This window comes from Macrotis lagotis, chromosome 5 (genome assembly GCF_037893015.1).
Source record: "Macrotis lagotis isolate mMagLag1 chromosome 5, bilby.v1.9.chrom.fasta, whole genome shotgun sequence".
In the NCBI taxonomy this organism is placed as follows: domain Eukaryota; kingdom Metazoa; phylum Chordata; class Mammalia; order Peramelemorphia; family Peramelidae; genus Macrotis; species Macrotis lagotis.
The window spans coordinates 33,143,536-33,167,612 of NC_133662.1; the positions used below are offsets into that span (position 1 = coordinate 33,143,536).

A 24,077-nucleotide genomic window follows, 5' to 3' on the forward strand; every position below is an offset into this window, starting at 1 on the left:
TAAGAACACGTAAGGGTGATACTTCAGTACATAAGGACAATACTTAGGTAGTAAACCTGTATGTGAAGATGGCAGTAACATTGACTGTTGGGGGTAAGTAGAACTAAGGGAGAGTTTTGGGAGAAAGAGTTCAGTTTTATATATGTTAAGTTTAAGATGTGTATTAGATGTACAATTCAATAGAATCAATAGAAAGTTAGAGGTCATCAGAGTGGTTAAAAACAAGATTCTTAGATTTGAGAATAATCAGCATAGAGATGAGATTTGAGTGCACTGGAAATAATGTGTTACAAAGTGAAATATAGTGAGAGAAGAATAGAACAAATACCTACCACTAGTCAATGTGACCTGTATAAAAATTCAGCAAGAGACTAAAAGAGGAAAGGGTTAGACAGGAAGCAAGAGAATGAGAATAAAACAGCTCATAAAAACCTAGAGTAAAGAGAGCATGCAGAAGGAGAGGGTAATCAATAGTTTTAAAGGTTACAGAGAAGCCAAGAAGAATAAGTGTTGAGAAAAGGTCATTAGTTCAGACAATTAAGAGATTATTGCTAACTTTGGAGGGAGTGGTTTTGGTTAAATGTGAGGTCAGAAGGCAAATTGTAGAGTGAGAGGAAGGAAAGTGAAGTCATTGATTGTAGATTGCCTTTTCAAGAAGTTTAGGCACAAGAGAGAAGATAGGGATTGTGACTACATTCACGGAATGTTTTATTTTTTTATTTTTTAGTTTTTTTAGTTTTTGCAAGGCAATGGGGTTAAGTGACTTGCCCAAGGTTATACAGCTAGGTAATTATTAAGTGTCTGAGGCTAGATTTGAACTCAGGTACTCCTGACTCCAGGGCTGGTGCTCTATCCATTGCGCCACCTAGGCACCCTCACCGAATGTTTTAAAATAATTTTAATTTATTTCTAACATTAATTTAAAAAAAATCCAAATTTTCTCAACCCCTTTAGCATCTTCCCTAACAATGAAGAAATCAAACACCATAATATCAATTACACATAAGGAATCATGCAAAACCTATTGCCATATGAGCCATATTGCATAAAACGAAAGACAAAGAGAAAAAATATACTTCAATTTTTCATCTGTTCTTTGTCTAAAAGTGGATAGCATTTTATATCATAGTCTTGGAACTGACTTGGATCATTTAGCTCATTAGCTAATAATGATCATTAACTCAGAGTAGTTAAGATTTTCACAGTTGATCATGATTGCAATATTGTTGCTATTATGTAAAATAACTTCCTAGTTCTCACTTCATTCTGTGTTAATTCATTTAGGTCTTCCTAGATTTTTTTTGAAACCCTCCTTGTCTTTCCTAATACTACAACAGTTTTTCATCACAATCACATATCAAAATTTAACTGTTTCCCAACTGATGGGCATTCCCTAGTTTCTATTTTTTTGCCAATCCCAAAAAAGAGTTGCTATAAATATTTTTGTACATATGAGTCATTTTTTGTGGGGGATATAGACCTAGTGGTTGTCTAGAAAAAGGGTATATACAGTTTTATAACCCTTTGTATATATTTCCAAATTGTTATCAATGACTGGACCAGTTCACAACTCTACATTAGAATTCCTATCTTTTTTTCCATATTCATTCCAGAATTTCTCATTATCATTTTCTATCATGTTAATCAATTTGATAAGTATGACATAGTACGTAAGAGAGGATGTCTGGTGAGGGGTAAGGTAGACATGGGCATGGTTGTAGGAGTGAAAAAGCAGCCAGTAGACGGGGAAAGATTGAAGCTAAGTGAAAAAGTGAGGGTAAAAGAGAAGGCCATCTTCTGGAAAAGATGTGATAGAATGCGATCACTTGTACATTTAAGATTTCCTTAGTGATGAGAAGGGCTTCTTATGTGAAATAGAGATAGAGGAAATAATGTCAGATGATAATCATCAGACAGAAGAAAATTAAAGATAAATCCTCTCCAAACATTCCATGTATTTCATGTTTGGGTTAATTCAAAGCTTAAGTCTGGCGAAAGATGACTGGATTTGGTTAAGGGGGAAAGGGACTTGACAAAAGAGGATAGTGGTGAGTTGAAATGGTTCTGTGGAATTCAAATGGGAAAAGGGTAAGAGTATAGCCAGTGCAGAAGTGATAGCCTTGGAAAAATTTGAATTTTTAGGGAACTGAAGATCGTACTGTGGATGAGAAACTAAATTTGAAATTGCAAAGAAGAGGGAAGGGTAGAATGAAAGCAGATTATAATCAGATAAGGGAATTTCAAAGTTCCTGAACATGGAAATGGTTCTTTTGTGGGTGATGGAAAGATCAAGGTTTGACTGTCACATGGAAATTCCCTATCTGGTCACAATCTATTTTAATTCCACCTCTTCCTCTGCCCTATAATTCCAAATTATAATAATTTATATTTTTATATAAATTCTTAAAAAAATTATGATTGCCTAATTTATCAGAGATATATAAATGCAAACGTTTTCCCAATCTGTATCTTCTTTATGCTAACTTCATTGAATTTGCAATTGTGCAAATGATGTAGAGATGGGATAGTACTCATGTTAAATGAGAAGTTGAGGAACAGAGAGAGATTAATTTGAGGGAATAATAATATGCATGTTGCAGTCCTAGAATGAAGCCAGGCTTTAGGATGAAAAGACTGTAAGTCTAACACTGAACTCATTGAGGAAAAAAATGTGAAATGTCCCAAATATCACTAAACCATAGCAGGTACCAGAAATTTGATTTGGTAGTAGATAGGGATTGATTGAACCTCAAAAGAGGAAAAGTTACTGAGTGGTGATGATAGAGGGTGTGCTTGGATATGGCAATGAAGAGCAAGGAGTATTCCAATGCATCCACCTCATTCACTGAGATGAAAAGAATAAGTGAAAGTAAAATTCATACTGGAAAAGATGGACAGTGAGGCTAGGTCTTTATGAGGAATTCAGATGTTAGAACCCAGAATCAAAACAGAAAGGAAAAAAAAATTGACGGAAGGTTGAATTACCTACAAAGGGAACCTTCTAGAAAGCACCATGGGAAAGTGAATAGGTTTAGAGCAAGACAAGAAAGGAAGTGAGGTTTGAGGAGAGCTAAGGTCCTGGGAGGAAAATGGGAATTGGACTTGAGGCAAGGGGAAATTGTTCCTGGTTACTAACAATGCTCAATATTGCTTCATTTGCCCTTTTGGATATGAAAGGGAGAATAGAACCAGAAAAAAATGAAATTCCAAGGTCTCTTTCTTGGAGCCATGTGCTTATTGTTGGTCTGTTAGTTCATAGTTAAAATGATAAAAGTGTCTGGAATTCACACTGGTATTTGGAGAATGAAACTATTTACACTGGTAGATTATAAAATTTAATTTTTTTGCTTGCTTATTAATGAAATTTCTTTTATAGGAGATAAAAATTTCATTGCTCATTTAGAGATAAAGTTTAAAAATACAAATAGCCCTGGGATAGGAAACATGATGACTTCAAATGATGCTGAAGTGCAGATGATGGATATCTGATCCTATTTTTCAAAGTAATTTTGGCAGGTGGAAAGACACAAGCGTCAAAGGTGTTGAATGAAGCTCCCAGGCAGTAGGGAGAAATGGGGATTGAAAGGAGAGAATAGGATCATTAGAGATAAACTTTACCTGTTTCACACGTTCGTCTAGGGCTAACTTTAAAACATAACTATGTGCCTTACTTTGCTTATCTGTAAAACTATCTTCCTCTTCCTAAAATAATTAAGGCATAGATACATTTGGGAATTGAAAGATTGTATCTAGGATCTGACAAGTGTAAGGAACTCCTGGTGTGGAAATTTCTAAAATATGCTGGCAATTTTTCTTTAATTTATAATCCTGGAGATTTGTTTAGATTACTGAGAAATAAAGTGATTTACCTGAGGTCACACAACCAGTATGCCAGAGGTGAGATTTGAACAGGTCCTTCTGATTCTAAGACTAGCTCTCTACTCTGCTTTCTCTTTACACATATTTTACATGCATAGACAGACATGCATATGTAGTATGCATATGCAAACACATATAAAGAGTGTATATGTTATATGTATTTACTGATATAAGATTTAACATTCCACAAGCCCAAACTACTTGATATTCAAATTTTATCAAATATATATTACTTTAAATAATGATATAATTTAATTGCTCAGACATTGGCTTTGAATTTGGGCTTAGTTGAGGAAAAAAGCAAGAAAGGACAATTCTCTACTTTTATTGTAGAACCCCACTGTTAAATATTCACAGGCTAATGTTTAATTGCATATTTGCCACCTTCACTGATCTTGAAAATAATTAGCTTGAAAAAACTATTTCCATACTTGATATAAAAACACATTTTCCTTAATACTTATTATTTTCATTTTCAGGAAGTTAAATAATTAAAAACTTGGGAACTTAAAAGTGTGCTATTATTTGTCATGGAAAAAATATCATGAAAAATATGTAAGTCTTTGTGTATGTGTATATATAAGCACACACAAATATATATATATATATGTAATATATAATAAATTATTTTTAAAATATCTAAGCATCACGAGTCAAAGTCTGTATAAAAAAAGAATGACTTGTGGTGCCAAAATAGTAAAGATGACAATAACACTCAAATTATTGATTTAGTATAGGCTACTCAGATATGATCTCATCAATGTGTATGGTCTCTTCAGTGATATAGATTGCAATTCATTCATGCCTGTCCCTTCTGGGCAATCATTGTCCCTTGCCTCCCATAAATTTGCCATGGGGGATGGGGTGGGGAATCTACCCATTGTGATGGAGTTCTTTTTCTTTTTTCCTCACAAGGATACCAGTGAAACATGGAGGCTCACCAATGGTTTTCCTTCATTTCTGCCCTATGGCCAGTCCATCTTGTTTTTCAATCATGCATTTCATTTATCTAGTTATTTTTCATAGTTTCTTATGTTTTATGTATTGCAGTCTGTCTTTACTCACAATATACCACTTCGCTGACTTTTGAGAGAGATCTATTTTAATTATACGGAGAATGTAATATTCTATCATTTATAGCTACTATCAGAACAATATTTTATTGAATTAGACAAAATATCAAGATTCTTTAGTGGAACAATATAAAGTAATTCAATGAAAAAAGTAGAAAGGCTAATAGGTAGGGCTTGATTCTTTCAGACATTAAACTATGGTGCAAATTATCAATTGTCAAAGCCATTTGGTTCTGGGTAAAAGATAGAAATCTAAAGTAGATAAGCAAGAATTAGAAACAAATGAGTATAGTAGTGTGGTGTTTGATATAACCCACACAAACTAATGGGGAAGGGATTACATTTGATAAGAAAGTTTGAGAAAAATAGAAAGGAACCTGGCACAAATGAAGAGTATTATATACTATAATAAATACCATATGGATAAACTATTTAAATTTAAAATGTCACACTATTAAAAAATTATAGGAGAATGGAAAGTTATATCTTTTAAAATTATGGCTAGGGAAAGATTTTGTGAGCAGATATAGGACAGAATGGATTGTAAATGACAAAACAGAAAGATTTAATTAGAACTTTTTTTCATGAAAGATTTTATTTATTTTGAGTTTTACTATTTTCTCCCTAATCTTACTTCCCTCCCCCCACCCCCACAGAAGGCATTCTGTTAGTCTTTACATTGTTTCCATGGTATACATTGAACTAAGTTGAATGTGATGAGAGAAAAATCATATCCTTAAGGAAGAAAAATAAAATAAAAGAGATAGCAAAATTATATAAAAAGATAACAGGGTTTCTTAAGTTAAAGGTAATAGGCCTTGGTCTTTGTTCAAACTCCACAGTTCTTTCTCTGGATACAAATGGTATTCTCCATCACAGATAGCCCAAATTGGAATGAGCAAGTTCATCAAAGTTGATCATCACCCCCATGTTGCTTTTAGGATGTACAATGTTTTTCTGTTTCAGCTCATCTCACTCAGCATCAATTCATTCAAATACTTCCAGGCCTCTCTGAATTCCCATCCCTCCTGATTTCTAATAGAACAATAGTGTTCCATGATATACATATACCATAGTTTGTTAACCATTCCCCAATTGAAGGACATTCACTTAATTTCTAATTCTTTAACACCACAAACAGGGCTGCTATAAATATTTTTGTACAAGTGATGTTTTTGCACCTTTTCATCATCTTTTCAGGGTATAGACCCAGTAGTGTTTTTGCTGGATCCAAGGGTATGCATATTTTTGTTGCTCTTTAGGTATAATTCCAAACTGATCTCCAGAAAGGTTAGATGAGTTCACAGCTCCACCAACAATGTATTAGTGTCTCAGATTTCCCACATCCCTTCCAACATTTATCATTGCCCTTTCTGGTTATATTGGCCAGTCTGAGAAGTGTAAGGTAGTACCTCAGAGATGTTTTGATTTGCATTTCTCTAATAAGTAATGATTTAGAGCAATTTTTCATATGACTATGGATTGCTTTGATTTCCTCATCTGTAAATTGCCTTTGCATACCCTTTGACCATTTGTCAATTGGGGAATGGCTTTTTCTTTTGAAAACTTGATTCAGTTCTCTGTATATGTTAGAAATGAGTCCTTTGTCAGAAATACTAGTTGCAAAAATTGTTTCCCAATTTACTACATTTCTTTTGATTTTGGTTATGGTGGAATTGAGTAAAATTAAAAAGCATTTGCTTTTTCAATTCAATGCAGCTAGCCTTAAAGGAAAAGATACAGATTAGGGGAAAAAAAAAACCTTTGTATTAAATGGGTGATAAAATTATGAGATGAACAATCTCTTTAAATTAACAGAAGTTAAGAAGATTAAAAACTATTCCTTAAAAAGAAAGTGGTCAAATGATATAAATAGTTTTGTTTCCTTATTCTTTCAGCCTTACTTAAGGAATAGGGAATTTCTTTTGGTAGGGTCAACCTCTTCACACTTCTAGAGGGAATGTCTGATTTTTATTTGTTCTTGATTTGGATTTACTATCTTTGTCTTGTTACTTCCTTTGCATATTGATGGAGTACTCTGATCTTCAAAGAATTTAGGGTTTGCTCATATTGGATATCTGCTAACTTTCAGTGAGCCCAAAGCAGTCTTATACAGAGAGAATTTTGATTGGTTCTTGGTCTGAACTGCAAACTACTGATTGGAGCTTGGGTTTAAGTGACATAGATATAGGTTTGTCCCTGACCGGCAATCTAGAAGCCTGCTGCTGGACAGAGTTTCCTTGTCTACTAGCTGTATGACTCTTCAGACTCAGTGACATCTTTGTAGATTTTCCCTTATCCTCCCTTTGTTTCTCAACTGCAGGCCTTAGATAACTGGAGGCTGAATCTGGGACTCTTCTCCAAAATCAGAACTACATAACTTCTGTTTATTTCTGTTTATTCTCTTTGCCTACTTCACAAACTCCATCCCCATTCCTCACCCTTGTTAGTTGTTACTAAATACAACTGCCAGTGGACTTCTATTTCCTTTTCAAACGCAATATTCAGCCTTTGGACCAAGATCACTCTTCATTGAAAAGCAATCATAGGTCCATCACCTCCTCAGTACAGGTACCCTCTTTACTCCACACTAGATTTTTAAGCCAGTTCTGGGGCACCTTTGACAGATTTATCAGTTGACTTCTATTTCTTCCTACACAGTATTAGTCCTGGCACTGATAAATATTGGAACAGCAAAAACTCCCAATTCTATCCCAGCACTGGTAGACTCAATGGGCACCTTCCTGGCCAGACACTCTCCTCAGTACCCACAGCCACCTGGCTGACTTTTTACACTAACTTAGTCTGTATAAGTTATTGAATTTTACTTGGATTTCCCATTTATGTCTTGGTATAGTAATGTTGGGGATTCCCCTCCCCCAGGTCTTTAGTGTAGTTGTGGATGGGAGCTGGACTGTCCTGCTTTCTCCTACTTTGCCATCTTTCCTGATCTCTTGTGGACAAAAAAATTGAAATAAAAATTATTTAATTCCTAGCTGAAAAAAAATGTTCAAAATCCCTAATAACCAAAGAAGCTAAAATTTACAAAAATATTTGCTCATAATCCTCAAAAATGTAGGATACCAATATAGTTTTTTTGTTGTTTTGCTTGGGTTTTATTTTGCTTTTGATGAGAAAGGGAGAAGGGTTATAAAAAGGCATATGTGAAATCCAATTCACTGCTTAAGAAACTACAAATTGGTTGAATAATTTTGGAGAAAACAGTTTAGTGTCATGCAAGAAAAGTTTAATTTATCATGTTCTTTAGACACAGAGAATCTACTAGTGGAACTATATCTAAGGATATTACCAATAACAAGAAAAGATCTATACATATAAAAATATTCATAGCCTCATTATTTGCTGGAAACAAAACAAAAAACCTTGGAAATTAACTACCTGCAAATTTTTGTTTATGGATACAATAAGATTACTTAAACAGTTTGACCTTTATAGAGAATTCTGGGTTTAGAGTTAGAAACACTTGGGTTTATATTGCACCTCTAAGATTTACTAGTTATGTGAGCATGAGCAAATACTTTATCCTGCTTTTACCTTTAAAATTAGAGTATTACCTATAATACTTATTACCTGTAGTATCTTACAAGAGATGCTTATAAAGTACTATAAAAAGTTAAAGTGATATATATGTATATATATATATATGTATATATATACATATACCATCAGTTAGTATATTTGTTGTTATAGCTTCTGAACATAAGAAAGAAATTGAAGAAATCAGAGAATAGCATGAAGTGCTACACAAGAAAGAAGTTTTTTTAATTTTAAAGAGTATTTGGGCACATCTTAGGAAGTATTTCATGTAAAAAAATGAAGTGTTTTTGAAAAATAAAATTTTAAAGTATATTTGGGTGAATCTTGGGAAGTATTTCATATAAAAAATGAACTGTTTTTAAAAACAAAAATGAGTGAGTATACCATTCATTGCAGTGACCTCAACAAGTGATATGAGATGATAGCTCTTGTGCGATTTAATGATGATTGATAGTGAGTGTAGGAACAGAAGCAATGAGTTAATTGACTAGGTCCTGATCAAAGTGTGCTAGGTGCTTTAATGATATATCTTACAGATGTGGTTTCTTCCTCCAAGGCATTTACATTCTTTTAAGGAATTTACATTCAGTTTACATATAATCCCATATATTTTGTAGCATTTGAGGCCATGAAATTCTTTCTCTGTCTGAATAAAAGAAGTACTTAATAAATGTTTGTTGAAAATAATGTGGTCAAGTCAACTATCAGATAATACAGACTAAAACAAATCATATTTACCTTAAATTATTATTTCACTGTGCATTTATAGATATAGTCTCCTGAAAACCTATATCACTGTTAGCCCTTAGAGTACTTTATGACTGTTTAGATAACTGGGATGGATCTTAGGTTTTGTCTTTATGCATATATGAGCTCATTTGTGCACCCTCTTGATTTGAATATTGTACTTACTTGTCTCATGGCATTATTTGGAGTGGTAAATTGCTCCCATGTGACCTAAAATTTCATTCCTTGGGAGAGGACATCCCAAGGTTGCTAAGTAAGGCTGAAGGATACAGTAGCAGGGAACCCAGATACTCAGTCTGCTAGGAAAGAAATGAGTTTTAGATAGGGTAGCACCACATTTTGAACAAATAACAAAAAACCTGTTTCCAATGATCCTCTATAGCAATTGCAGCTGGTTCACACTTTCTAGTAAACTGATCAATAACTAGCTGCCTGCAATAGACTAAAAATTCAATCCATCTAGAATTAAATAAATGCCTAATTGTATAAGTTACTATGTAGTGTATTAAGAAGGCACAATGATAAATACTCCATGTCCTTGAAAAGTTTATAGTTGAATGAAGATGTATATATACATCTATAAAGCATAATAAAAAATTAAAACAATAAGAATAACAATAATGAACAACATAAAGATTTTAAAAGTTTAAAGATTTTACATATATTAGCTCATTTAGCAAACATTGGAGAAAACGTAAGAGTCGAGTCCTGAACAAAACTGTAGATTCTGAATGGTAGAGGAGATGAGGTAAAATGGCATTATAGATACTATGTACAAAAACATAGATGTAGAATATGGAATACTGGATTCAGGGAACAGAACAGAAGTCACTTTATCTTGAGCAAAGAATCTGTGAAGGTAAATATAGAAAAATATTCTGGACCCAGTTTGTAGGTTTTAAAGATTTTAAATATCAAATTGGGTAGTTTTGAAGGGTTTTAAATATCAAATTGAGTAGTTTGTATTTCATCCTAGGGACAATAAAGAGCCACTGGTGGTTTGAAGTAATGCAATGCTGTAGCCAGATATTCTTTATGATGATTATGTTATATAAATATTTTATTTGTTTTCCAATTAAATACAGTAGTTTCTATCCATCACCCTTTGGTAAGGTTTTTGAATTTTATACATTTTCTCCCCACCTTCCCTTCTCTCCCCCTTCCCCCTAAACAGAAGGCAGGCCGATAAGTCTTACATTGTTCATTATTGTTACTGTTATTGTTATAATTTTTATTATGCTTTATTATGCTTTATTATGCTTATCTTCATTCAACTATAAACTTTTCAAGAACATGGACTATTTATCATTGTGTCTTCTTAATACACTGTATAGTAACATGGCCATCACCATGTGGATAGAGAAGAATTGAATTCAAGAACCATTGTGGAAGTTGAATTCATAGAACTTAGAAACTAATTATATATGGAGAGTAAGGAGTCAAAAATGACTCCAAGGTTACAAACTTGGGTATCTAGAAAGATGATGATGCTCTCAACAGAAAAAGAGATGTTTGTAAGAGGAATGGATCAAAGGAGAAATAAAATGAGTTCTACTTCTAGACCAATTGAATTTGAGAAACCATGGGTCATGTAGTTGGAACTGTATACAAGGTGACTCAGGAAAGACTAAGTCTTGGAGAGAGATGAAAGCAAGAAATATAGATAAGGGAATCATCTGCATAGAGTAATTTTGAATGTGTGGCAATTTGTGATGAATATAAAACAGAAGCCAGAGAGAAAAGAGAATAGAACCTAGGACAGAACCTTTGTATATCTCTGCTATTAGTATTTTTGTAATTAGAGCCAAACTTTATTCTGAAAGATTTAGAACTACATAGTTGAAAAGAAAATTTCCATCTCTTTATAGTAATGATGAGAGTATCTATATTCCACTGGAAGGTTGGTCCTAAAGAAATATAGTCTGAAACAGAAAACAGGTGGTAATGTTGGAGTGAGGCATATTAGCAAAGACTAAGTTCTAAATCTTTGAGGGACTTTTTGGACTGGGCCTGGGGGGTGCTAGGAGGTATTGGATGATTATTATTTCCAATTACAGATAATATTACCTGTTTTCCATTGAAAATTTGCCTAATTCCATTTCAGCCAAACTAACTAGACCATTAAACTATTTTGGGCTTGAAATATACTGATGACAATGAAAATGCTGATCTGAGGATGAATGTGGGTTGGGGAAATGTTAAAGTAAAATATAGAAAATTCAAGCCCATTTTCATGCGCAAAGCATTACTAAGTACAATTAAATATTTGATATTTTAGAGGTAAAACAAACATTGAAACTGCTTCATCCCTAGTTGAATGCCATGGAATGTCAAGATTCCACTTAGTAGATTTGGGAAAAAATATTTTTCTTAGAATATTCATACTTGGAAGGTCAAATCACCCATTTGTACAATTTTGCTTAGTTTATTTGAACTAATTCTATTTTTGAAATTATAATTTTCTTGAAATAGCATTTATAAGTTTTACTTAATAAAGACAGATTAAAAGATAGAAAACAGCATCTTGTTCTGCATATAAAATAAGGAAAATTATACAAAACACCTTCCCTATATCATTTGTACTTAAGAGAGTTTTTATTGTCAACAGGATTAACTGTTTCTCTTGGGGCCTATGTTTCTAGAGGCTTAAGGGGCCTATTCTAGCCTTGATATGATAGAGTAGTTTCTACTGATACCAGAAGGGTTACTCTCAGGCATCCAGGGGAGATGAGATTATTTCTTGGTTGTTAATTACCCCTTTTCTGTATATTCCTCTGGCATGGGCTCCTACTTTTTAGAAAATCTCATCTTAGAAAGGTAAACAATAATACCTTTTCAAACCTCTATGATGTATAATAATAAGGAAACTGAGAAAGATTTCTAAGTAGAACTTCACCCATAAGATCCAAAGAAACTAACCATTCTAATCTGTTTACCCATATTCTACCTATCCTTCAAGACCTATAGTAAGCATTATTTTTCCCCAGTAATTTCTAGTCATATTGGTTTTTTTTTCTAATCTGATTATCTACATCCATTATTTTCTACATCATATGGTTTGGCATTTGGTAGTATTCACTTTAGCACATTACTTACCATTTAAAGGACATAATGTCAAGTATTGGTAATTTCATCAGTGAAAGGAACTTTATAAGTAACAGATTACATCTGGTACCAGAGGTCATCAAAATTTTACATGCAATTATTTTTATTTTGTCTTGGTTTTAACATAATATTTTAATGATACTGCATAGGCACTATTTTTAAACTGCCATGTTTAAAGAATACTGGATTTTGAATTCAGAAGAACTGATTTCAAATTATGATTCTTCCAATTACTATCTGTATGATATTTAGCAAGTAATTTCCCCCTTTCTGTTTTCTTCATCTGTAGAATATGGGAATTAGATATAATGACCTCTTAAGTCCCTTCCATGGGAAGCTAAGTGGTTTAGTGCATAGAGAAGCAGTTCAAACATTTACTATCTATGTGACCCTAGTCAAGTCATTTAACCCTGCTTGTCTTAGTTTCTTCAACTGCAAAAATGAGCTAGAGAAGGAAATGGTAAAGCTCTCCTACATCTTTGCCAAGAAAACCCCAAATGGGATCATTACGAATTGGACACAACTGAAAAACGTTGAACAAGGTTTCTTCTAGTTCTAAATTTATGAAGTAAGTGTCCAGTCTGAGGTTTGGAAACTATAAGTGACTCATTCATGGTCATAGCTTGTAAGTGATAGACTTAGATTTGAACCTGTGATACTTTTACTTTTCATAGGCCAAAAGCCTTTCCATTATGCCATATCACCTTTCATATTGTTTTATATTATGCTTTAATAATTTGTCAAATTATATCTTATCTTCCCCATACTGTAAACTGTGAAAAATAACTATATTCAAATTTTTTCATCTCCCATAATGAAAGGCACATAGTAAATATTAAGTTGGTTGGTTGTTGTCCTTTATACTCAAAGACAACCAAAATAACATCATTTTGTTAGTGTCTTACAGCTTTTGCTACTGAGGCTGATCAGTCCAAAATGATCTTGGAATGCTCTACCACAGTTCTGACACAAGTGAACATGGATTCTCTAAACTTTCATATCTCCTTTGAGCTACTTCAATTTTACTTTGCTCATACAGAACTTTCTCTATAGAGACATGCCATATTGAGTAGTCCTGTGTCAATGTTTCCCATGTTGCACAATCAATTCCAAAATTCTTAAGAGAAACCTTGAGAATGTACTTCTGTTCTTTTTCTGCACCCTCTTCCCCTTCAGGAGGTGCTTACCCTGTGTGAGTTCTCCATAAAATAGTCTTTTTGGCAAGTTTATGTTTGACATTTAAACAACATAGCCCATTGTAGTTGCCCCTTCTGAAGCAATTTGAATGCTTGGAAGTTTATTATGAGAAAGGACCTCAGTGTCTGGTAATTCTCCTGCCAGGTGATCTTCAGAATCTTTCTAAGACTTTCCTGGCATATCACTGGTATCCTGTCCGCACTTCACAGAAATAAAACAATGAGGTCAACACAATGGCTCTATAGGCCTTTAATTTGATATTCAATCTAATATCTCTTCTATCTTGCACTTTCTTTGGAGCCTCCCAAACACTAAGATAGCGCTGTCAATGAATGCACTAATCTCATCATCTATATGTACATCACTGGAAAGTACAATGCCAACATCTGTAACTTATCCACAGTATTCAAAACTTTTCCAGTTGTAATAATCAATGATTCCACATATGAATGGTGTAGTCCTGGCTGATAGAACACCTGAGTTTCTTGGTGTTAATTGTTAAGACCAAAATTAGAACATGCAGTATAGAATCTATCCATAATTTATTGCATCTCAGCTTCAGGGGTTATGTTGAGTGCACAATCATCTCTTTGATTCTCACAACGACTCTGCAAGATCGGTGCTATTGCCTTCAGTTTTGTATTTACATAGACTGACTCAGATAGAGATTAAATGACTTGTCCTGGGTCACACAGCTAGTAAGTGTCTGAGGCTGGATTGAAATCAAAACTTCTTGCGTCTAGGCCAGCACTCTCTTTCCTGTCTCATCTAATTGCCTTTATTTAAAGAAAGTATTGTTGTTCATCCATACTTAAGAATATCAATGATATGTGATTTGGCTTTATATGAGGCATAATTTCACGAAGTCATCAGCTTCACTGTCCCTTCCAGGATCATCAAAGACAAGTGGAAAGATATAATTCAAGCCTGGCAATGGTCCAGGATGCAGTGGATGACCTTGTTATCTTTGATATCTGATCAAGATCTATGTGTTCCACAGTACCTATTTTAGCTACCTTTGTGGTGGTTGGAATAAATTGTTATTAACCATCCATTTCACAAGGGGAAATCTTCAAATGCTTGAAGTAGACATTCTCCAAACTCATTAATAGGTTTTGGACTTGATAACCTCAACTTGCTTTGGCCCATTTGTCAAGAGAGTTTTTACTGGGGTGTGGTCACTGAGCAGTTTATAGCATAAAGACAAGGAAAATATAGAGTCAATCATACCAATTTGAGGAGAAAGGTATCCTAAATTCTGAATTATAATTTCAACCAGGGCTCCTTGCCTTATAATGTTCTCCATGATGGTGTCTGAAATTTTTGTTTCAGAGATTCCTTTAGGACAGTCAGAATTCCATGTTAAAATACATATATTTCTCAATGTCTTGATGCTTTAAGTCACTATTGATTTAAATCCAGTAGGATTTTATCTGCCATTAATCTAACTACCTTATTTTTAAAGAAAAATCAACTGAGGACCAGAGTAGTTAACAGTTTTTCCATGATCACATAGTTAATATCTGAGAATGTATTTGAACTCATCATCTTGATTCAAGTTTCAGCCCTCTAACCATAATGCCTTTCCTTAGAAGAGAGAAATCTATTTTTTTTGTTTCAAGGACAAAAAGTCATTCTCACTCCTAATTTAACCAGAACATTACTCTTTTCCAATAGTTTTCATATCATACAAAGGAAAAAAATTCAGAAGACCTAGGTTTTAATGCTACTTCTCTCATTCTGTGACTTTGGGTAAATCATTCTCTTTTAAGTTATAGAATAAAAATGATTCCCAATCCAGTGTCGTTTTTATTTTTTCTTATATAAGAATTGAATTAAAAGATCTCTAAGCCCTGAAATTCTATGATCCTAGTCTCATACTACCAGTACCATTATTACAATCTAGGACATGCATAATTGGATTGACATATCAGGACAACCAGAAGTAATTGGTAATCTTGGAGTTATCCTTCACTTAAAGTAAGGAAAACTACTAATGAGACAGTTTAAGGCTACTTACAATATATGCATTCTTGGGCTGCAGGATGGTTTAGGAAGAAATGATATTGTTGGATATAAGAAATGAAGTAGCCAGGGCATTGAAATCCATAACTCACCATGGTTAATGAATCTTACTCTCTCTAGCCTAACACCGGAGGCAAGAGATAGGCATTGGTGCCTATTAAATAAGAGCTAGGGGAAAAGGAATTACAGTAAAAGCCCTCTTAAGATGTTTTCAAAGGAACATCCATTAAAAACTTCTAAACTGGGAAAGCTTCCAAAGCGAGAAATGGAAAATTGCAGATATGTTGCCATGCAAATTTGAACAGTTAATAAATACTCTTAGATAAGGATGATGATAAAAAAAAATAAGCAGACCCTATGGGAAAATGTCATAAGTAGGAATCTCTTAAGTGGGTTTTTCAATCTCTTCTATAAAATGAGAGTTTGTTCCCCTGGATGTGCCATGTAACCTAAACATCGGCTTTCTTTATGGACTCAGGTCTCCAATTTCAGATTGAGTAAGCACAGTAGTTGTCTCTTAGAAATACAAAGAAAAGAAGTGACATATTACTCTTCCCTCATTCTGGATCTCTAAGATAGCCCAACTATCTTTGTGCATTTTCAGACATTCCTTAAGCAGCAACTTGTCAGAGTGTAGTATTATTCTTTACTGTACTGTCATATTTCTTTATATAGAGACGTTAACATATCACCCATCTGTTCAGAATTCTTCAGTGGCTTCCAATACCTCCAAAACAAAATCTAACCTTTATAACCTGGCATTCAATGTCCCCAAAGTCTGACATTACCCTAGTTTCTGTCATTATATAATATTATTCTATTTCACATATAACCTGTTATAGTCAAGTTAGAATAATACCTTTCTCCAATAAACATTACAGTCTTTGCTTGATAAGTCATTTTTCAGCTAGTACAACTCTACATGATACATTTGAGGTTTTCTTGGCAAAAGTACTAGAATGGTTTGTTATTTTCTTGTCCATCTCATTTTATAGATGAGGAAACTGAGGGGGAAAGGGTGAAGTTAGGTGCCCAGGTTCACACATCTAGTAAGTCTCTGCAATTATATTTGAACATCAGAAATCTTCTTAATTCCATTCTAATCACTGCATCCTTGGTTACCTCTAATTACTAAATCCTTGGTTACCTTATTCTTGAAATTTTCTATTGAAAGTTTTTTTTTCTTTTTACCATAGGTTTTTCTGTCCACATTAGCACTTTGCTTGCAACTACTTCATGTTCCAATGACATTCTATTTTTTCAGCAGGGTAATATGTATGTATTGTATTTCTGCCTAGTTTATAAGATTTATGGAGCAGGAATGATGATGTCTCTATTTTTGCTACTTTTTTCTATTTTTACTACTTGTCTCTATTTTTGCTACTTATTCAAAACTTAGCACAGTGCCCTACTTTCAATAGTTACTAAATAAATCAGTGAATTATTACAATGAATGAATGAATAGATTTTGTCACTAAGTTTATACTATCTTTTGTTGTTGTATTTACTTGTAATGAATCTCCAACTAGATTGTAATTATCTTGAAGCAAACAACTTTTTATATCATTTATACAGTTGGCAGAGTTCTTGGAATTTGAGAGATAGCTAATAAATATTTGTTGAACTAAATTTTGCATGGTGCTGAAAAAATAGTAAAAATAAAAGTTGTTTCCATTTAGAGATGAGATCAAATAGAAGTAGGACTACTAAGAAGAATTAGTTCTCAAAACTTGAATCATATATGATTCCCAACTATTTGGATGACATCCTTCCCTGTTTGCCCATACCATACCAATTTTGTTCAAAATCTCCTTTAAAAGAACTGGGATGGGGGAGAAAGTGTCTCTGGAGAACCTTGGAGACCTTCTTCACTTTCTTCTAACTTCAGTAGGATGCCAGTGGAACCCTTGGACCATCCATTTCTTATCTCTCACTCCTACTCCATGATTAAACCAACTTTTCCTTCTAACATATCTTTCCCTGGTGATCTCTTTTACTTTTGTTTTTTGAAATTCCTCATTGGTTGTATATTGCAGCCTGCTTATTCCCCCTGACCCTCTTCATTTTCCTATATATGAGGAAAACTATTATTTCCGAAATTTGTAGTCTACATCTTAAAGATATTTAGCCCTCCTGGTAGAATGTTAGTATTAAAAATATACATCTTTATTTCCAGAAGTTTGGGTTATTAAAGGAACTATGCAATTCTCTAAAGGCAATCCAGTTTTTCTCTTTTTGTCCAGTTCTGGACACAACTTTTTTTTCCTAATTATACATAATGATGGATAATCTTATACATTATATTGAATGTTATTCAAATGAAAAAGCTCAATTGTAAACTATTGAGCTACACTCATCAATAGTTCAACAACACTATTGTGTCTATTATGCTGATCCTAATTCTTATTATTGGCACCCCTATCCTATCTCTTTAATTTGAGCCAGTATGCATGACCTGTGGCCAAAGATATAGTCCATGGATTTCAGTACAGGAAATTTTCTGAAACTTATACTATTTCTCCTCTCCAGTGTTGTATTCCATCTTTTCCCCCCACCACTTTCCTTCATTCCTCACCCTACCTCCCACCCCACTCTTACATATAGGAAGAGTAAGACCTTCCTGTGCTCTCATGCTGCCTATTCATTATCCTCTCCCTATTGCACCAATGAATTGTGTTCAATTACTCTTTTTCCAAATAAATCTAGAAGAAGGAGAACTAAGAAGTCTTTTGAAAGCTGATGCTTATTTATGAAAAATGTACTTGTGATAACACAGAAAAGTATGGAGACTGACGACATTTGCTTTGCCTTTGTACTTTTTTAAGTTTGTGGGTACCTGTTTAGAACTCTGGTTTGAAGGAGACTTGCAAACATATTTCATATGCTAACATTACTCTCTTTGATTACAGACAGTTAGATGGCCCAGTGGATAGAAGGTTGTATTAATAAGTCAGGGAGATCTGAGTTCAAATCCTGCCTCAGATATTATTAGTATGTGACCCTGCACATTATACTTAACCTCAGTTTTCTAGTTTATAGAATGGGGATGATAGTAACAAGTAACTACCTACTTAAGCATTATATAATGCCAACTGTTGCTATTAATAATTATTACTTTAATAAATTCATCATCATTATTGATTTCCCAAGGTCACTGTTCAAGGGACTGAATTTTTTAGCCTGCAGAGTCTAAGGATGAACCAGCAGTTAGTATTTAATCCGCAAAGACATCCCAGGAAAGACAGTTTGCTACAGTTTTGCTGACCTTGTAGGCAGTCAAGAGAAAAATAACCTGCAAGGATTCAGAAACTCATAAACCCCCCAAATCAGAAGGAGAGCATTGAACTCATTAGTAGTAAAGATATGCTGAAAATGCAATATTCAAGTTTTGATTCATCAAAAGATAATTCACATTATCTCAGTTAATAGATTTCTGATCTGTTAAACATGCTGAAAATCTGGATCAAATATTAGCTCTCCTAGTACAAAGAGATCAGATTTCAGATATACTATATTATGATAATTTCTAGGCACATGCTATGACCCACTGGATATGAATGTTTAACATAGCAGATCTGATACCCTATATTCAATATAGAAACTGAGCATCCAATTTATATGTAAAACTGAAAATTTTAAAAAAATGCCTATGATACAGGTTTTTAAAACCATGTTTTTGTCTTCTACTCAAATTTCTTTGAGTATTTGTATGTCTGCAGAAAGTTGGAAGATGAATACAGAAACCATAAGTGGACAAAAGACACCTTTAAAAACTACAAACCAGCAACCAGAAAAGCTTTTAGCTATAAGTCAGCAGACTTTTATGTCAAGCTTGGCTGACTAATTATTGCTTATAATTTGCATTAGGATTAATTAACTAATTAGAGAGGAATGTCTGAAGGCAAAGTTATGGCTCTGCTTGTCAAGCTGAGGACTTTAATTATTCTGATATTTTTAATTATAATCAGCTGCTGAATGAGTATTACATTGTCAGCTACTATTGCTAAAAATCAACTGGGCACAGGAGCTGGAGGAATTATGGGTACCTATGCTACCGTAGTTCCCGCTTCTACCACTGAAAAGCATAGCCAAGTAACATGCATGAAGAAAACCACCTGGCTGTAGCTATCTTTAAAACCATGTACACAGCACTGAGAAAACCATGGAAATTCAGGTTTACATGCTAATTAAGGCCGAGGTAGAAACTTTTCCTTAGCAGTATGAGGAAATCGGCTCTGCACTCACATACAGACCATGAATCTGATCCTATTTGGCAATGTGCCGATGGTGGAGGTGGTAGTATCCCATGGAATTACTGCTGCAAGATTGAAAAGACCTGAGACTCTCTTCTGAGTCCTGCTCCAGTTTCTTCAGGAGCTGTACACCTCAGCTTCCCTCTCTGTAAAACTGAGGTCACAAGACTCCCCTCCATCCCCATTTCCTCATGGGACTGTTGGGAAAATCAGTGCTCTTCAGAGAAAGTCATTAAATCAGTTTAACATTACTGCCCACCTCACTCTCCCCTAAATGTGCTAATACACGCAGTTGATTTCACAAGACATCCGGGTATTTCAACCAGAAGATCAGCACTCAGAATCCCATTATTTATCCTTGACATTACATTTAAACAATGGTCAGAGATATAATGGAAAAGAAAGGGGGGGGAAAAAAGCTTCCAGATGATTCATCCCAAGAAGAAACATTGAAACCATGTCATGCCCGTTGGAGAACTAAAAGCTTATCTGTTCTCCTCAGATAATTACAACAGAGAAACTCAGAGCTTAAATGATGTTAAAGGTTACAAATGACTTAAAAATGGCAAAAGCCTGCAGTTTTGAAGTTGAGGCACAACTCAAATGCTGTGTTTATTTCTTTTCTTGCGTAAAGATGCCTAGGAGTGGATTCACAGTGGTACTTCAATCACCCAGACACTCTCAAAGAACCTGTAAAGGTTTGTTTTGAGAATATGCATTGGTAACCCTCACACTCCAGAGCAGTTTATTGTTTGAAAATGCTTGACAAGGAGCAGAATGTGCAATTAATTACTTCAATTCTCCACTTATATGCAAGGGAAACCAAGCTGGTAAATGGATTCTAGTCATTCTTATACACCTCTATTCCAAGACTGGGGAGACATGTAACTGGGCTCTCCAGAGTTCAATATACTACTACTCTCCATTTTTTAAGCTCCTAGTAGGCATTGGGTATACAAAAACAAAAGAAAAATAGTCCATGGTTTTATGGAGCTTACATTTTAATTATGAGCTGAAGAGTAGAGAACGGTTACAAACAAACAGATAAAATAGTTACAAAAATATGCAAAATGCCTACAAATTTGGGGGGGAAGATGGAGGATATAATTGAGGAAGGATCAAGAAAGAAAATAAATCATTCAAGCATTTATTTAATGTTTCTTATTGGTCAGGTTCTGAGGATACAAAGACAAAAACATACTCGCTGATATCACAGAAATTACATTTTACTGGGAAGATGCATGTAAATAATTAGGTTCACACAAGCTATTTAGAATTGATGGAAGGTACCTTTAAAGGAAAAGCTTCTAATATAATTATAATAATGATTATGATAGTAACTAGCATTTATATAATATTTTAAATTTTGTAAATTGCAAGTTGCTAATTTTTTCTTCCTCACTCTTCAAGACAGTCTTTTAGCATTTGGGCTATGTTGGCTGTTCAGTCATTTTTCATTTGTGTCTGATTCTTTTTGACTCTGGTTGGGATTTTCTTGGCAAAGATATTTCCTTCTCTTTCAGTTCATTTTACAAATGAGGAAACTGAAACAAACAGGGTTAAGTGAGTTTCCCAGGGTCACAGAACTAATAATTATTTAAGAATAAGTTCAAACTGAGGAAGATGAATCTTCTTGATGCCAAATCTAGTGCTCCATATCTATTATGCATAAGCAAAGTGCTCCTCTAGGAGGTAGCACTTGAGCTAAGCCTTGAAAAGAAATAGGATTCTAATAGGCAGAGGTAAGAGAGCAGAGCCTTCCAGTCATGGGATAGGTCTATTTAAAAATCATTAAAGGCAGAATGAAGTGTATAGGAAACATGCTCAGAGGAGCAAAGAGGTGTTGTCATCAGATTTCATAGACCTAATCTACCTAGGAACAGAAGTTTATGCTGTGGCAATAGTTTTGTCTGGGTTGCTATTATCATTCAGTCAGTTCAGATTGATTATCAATCACTAACCCATGTGCTAGATGTTGTGCTAAGTGCTAGGGATATAAGAAAAGATAAAAAACATGGTTCTTCCCTTCTAGGAGTTTCCATTCTAAAGGGAAAGATAACATGTAAACAACTGTATAAATAAAGATATCTGTTAAGTCATTTTTTTTTCCCATCTTGTCCAGCTCTTTCTGATCCCATTTGGGGTTTTCTTGACAAAGATACTGTTGTGGTTTGTCATTTCCTTCTCTAGTTCATTTTATAGATGAGAAAACTGAGACAAACAGGGTTAAGTGACTTGTCTAGGGTCACACAGTTAGAAAATGTCTAAGAGCAGCTTTGAATTCAGAAAGATGAGTCTTCCTGATCCACTGTACCACCTAGCTGCCCCACATGCAAAATAAAGACAAAATAAAGTAAATGAGAGGTAATATTGGAAGAGAACCATTAGTAGGGGGGTTGGGGTAGAGAGAAAACCAAGAAAGTCTCATAGTCCTGATTTTGGGAAAACCATTGTTTCCTTTTGTGTTAGTTTCTTTTTTTGTAAAAATAAAATAATTAGACTGCAATAACATTGTTATTTAGGAGATTTGTTTCCTAGATAAATATTTGCCTAGGAATGGAGGATGAATATTGCTCATGTTTTCTCATTCTCTGAAGAGAAGTGAGAAAAAGTCACATCTCATGGAATTAACATACCATCCTCCATAAATATGATTGATTTTCAAATAATTGAATTGCTGTTTTTAGATCTTCATTATATTCATTCATTCATTTAGATCATTCATCTTCATTTAGACTTCATTGAATCTTCTGTTTTGGAATCAATTCAAAGGAAACATTTTAAGGGACATATAAAGAAAGTCTTTTACTCATTATAAATTACTACTCATTGTAATATAATTTCATGCACTGCTGGACAATATATTTAAAGGGTTTCTGATTTCATTAATATGGATACCTGATCCATTGATGTGGATCCCTGACCTTCCTTGCCTTCTGTCTTCATTTTCATGAGTTACCAGGAGTAAATTATCATCATCATCATCATCTTCACCATCATAAATCATCATCACAACCATCACCATTACTACCCCCATATCATCATCCATGATGAAGGTCCATGATCAGCTCCATTATGCCATAAGGAGGCATTGAAATGTCATTTTAATTACTTAATGGTAGCATAGCTACACATAAGCCTGAATTAAAAAATTTTTCTTTTCTGAGTAATTAATACTGTCTGGTACATAGGAATAATTCTTCTTTATGTAAATATAAGCTACATGAAGACAGATATTGATCATAGAATGAACTAAGGGTAGAAAAGTAAGCTAATGATAATAAAAGCTATATCATGGAAAAGAAGTTTTATGATTACTGATTGGTGTACATGGAAGAAACTAAGCTGTGACAAGACTGGAAAGATGCATATTATGAACTTGAGAGTATCAAGGAAAAAAGTAGATTGTTTTGACTGCCTTTGAGGTGCTTTTCCCACAAAGGGATGACTATAGCTTATTGATTGGTGAGACCCTGCTCAGAACTACTATTTTTTGAGGAGAACCAGCCATGCTGTTCACTTAACTGCCAGCTCAAATCATTGTTTGGATTGTTCCACCTTCCCAACATCTTTCTTTTTCCACAGCTGACTCCCTTTTTTTCTTTTTTTTTAAATTTTATTTAAGGCAATGGGGTTAAGTGACTTGTCAAATGTTATACAGCTAGACGATTAAGTATCTGAGGTCGAATTTGAACTCAGGTCTCTATACATTGCACCACCTAGCTGCTCTGAGCTGATTGTTTTCTACATTTGCTCCTTTTCAGTTCTTTTTTTGTGCTTTGTCTTCCCTTGCATGAATGGAAATTTCTTGAGAGTAGGTACCATCTCATTTTGTCGAATTTGTATTCACCAAATCTATCATTGTGCCTAATATATTAATTATTTGACTTTCTTTTCTTTTCTTTTCTTTCTTTCTTTCTTTCTTTCTTTCTTTCTTTCTTTCTTTTTCTTTCTTTCTTTCTTTCTTTCTTTCTTTCCTTCCTCCCTCCCTCCCTCTCTCCTTTTCTTCCTTCCATCCTCCCTCCCTCCATTCCTTTCCTTCCTTCTTTCCTTCCTTCTTTTCTTCATTCCTTCCTTTTCTTTCTTCTCTCTTCCTTCCTTTCTCATCTATCTTATCTACCTTAAGTTTCTATCATGTTGTTCAATCAATCAGTCATTCAAAAAGCATTTATTAAATTTATATTATATGTGTTTCTGATGCTATGCTATATGCTAGGAATAAAATATTATTAATATCAAT

The 24,077-nt window shown here is 34.1% G+C and overlaps 1 pseudogene; it reads right to left on the bottom strand.

Annotated features, from left to right (window-relative positions):
* Positions 1 to 22,886, bottom strand: part of LOC141489238 (eukaryotic translation initiation factor 3 subunit E pseudogene) — a 45,430-nt pseudogene extending 22,544 nt beyond the window's left edge.
* Between the last annotated feature and the right edge of the window lie 1,191 nt (positions 22,887 to 24,077).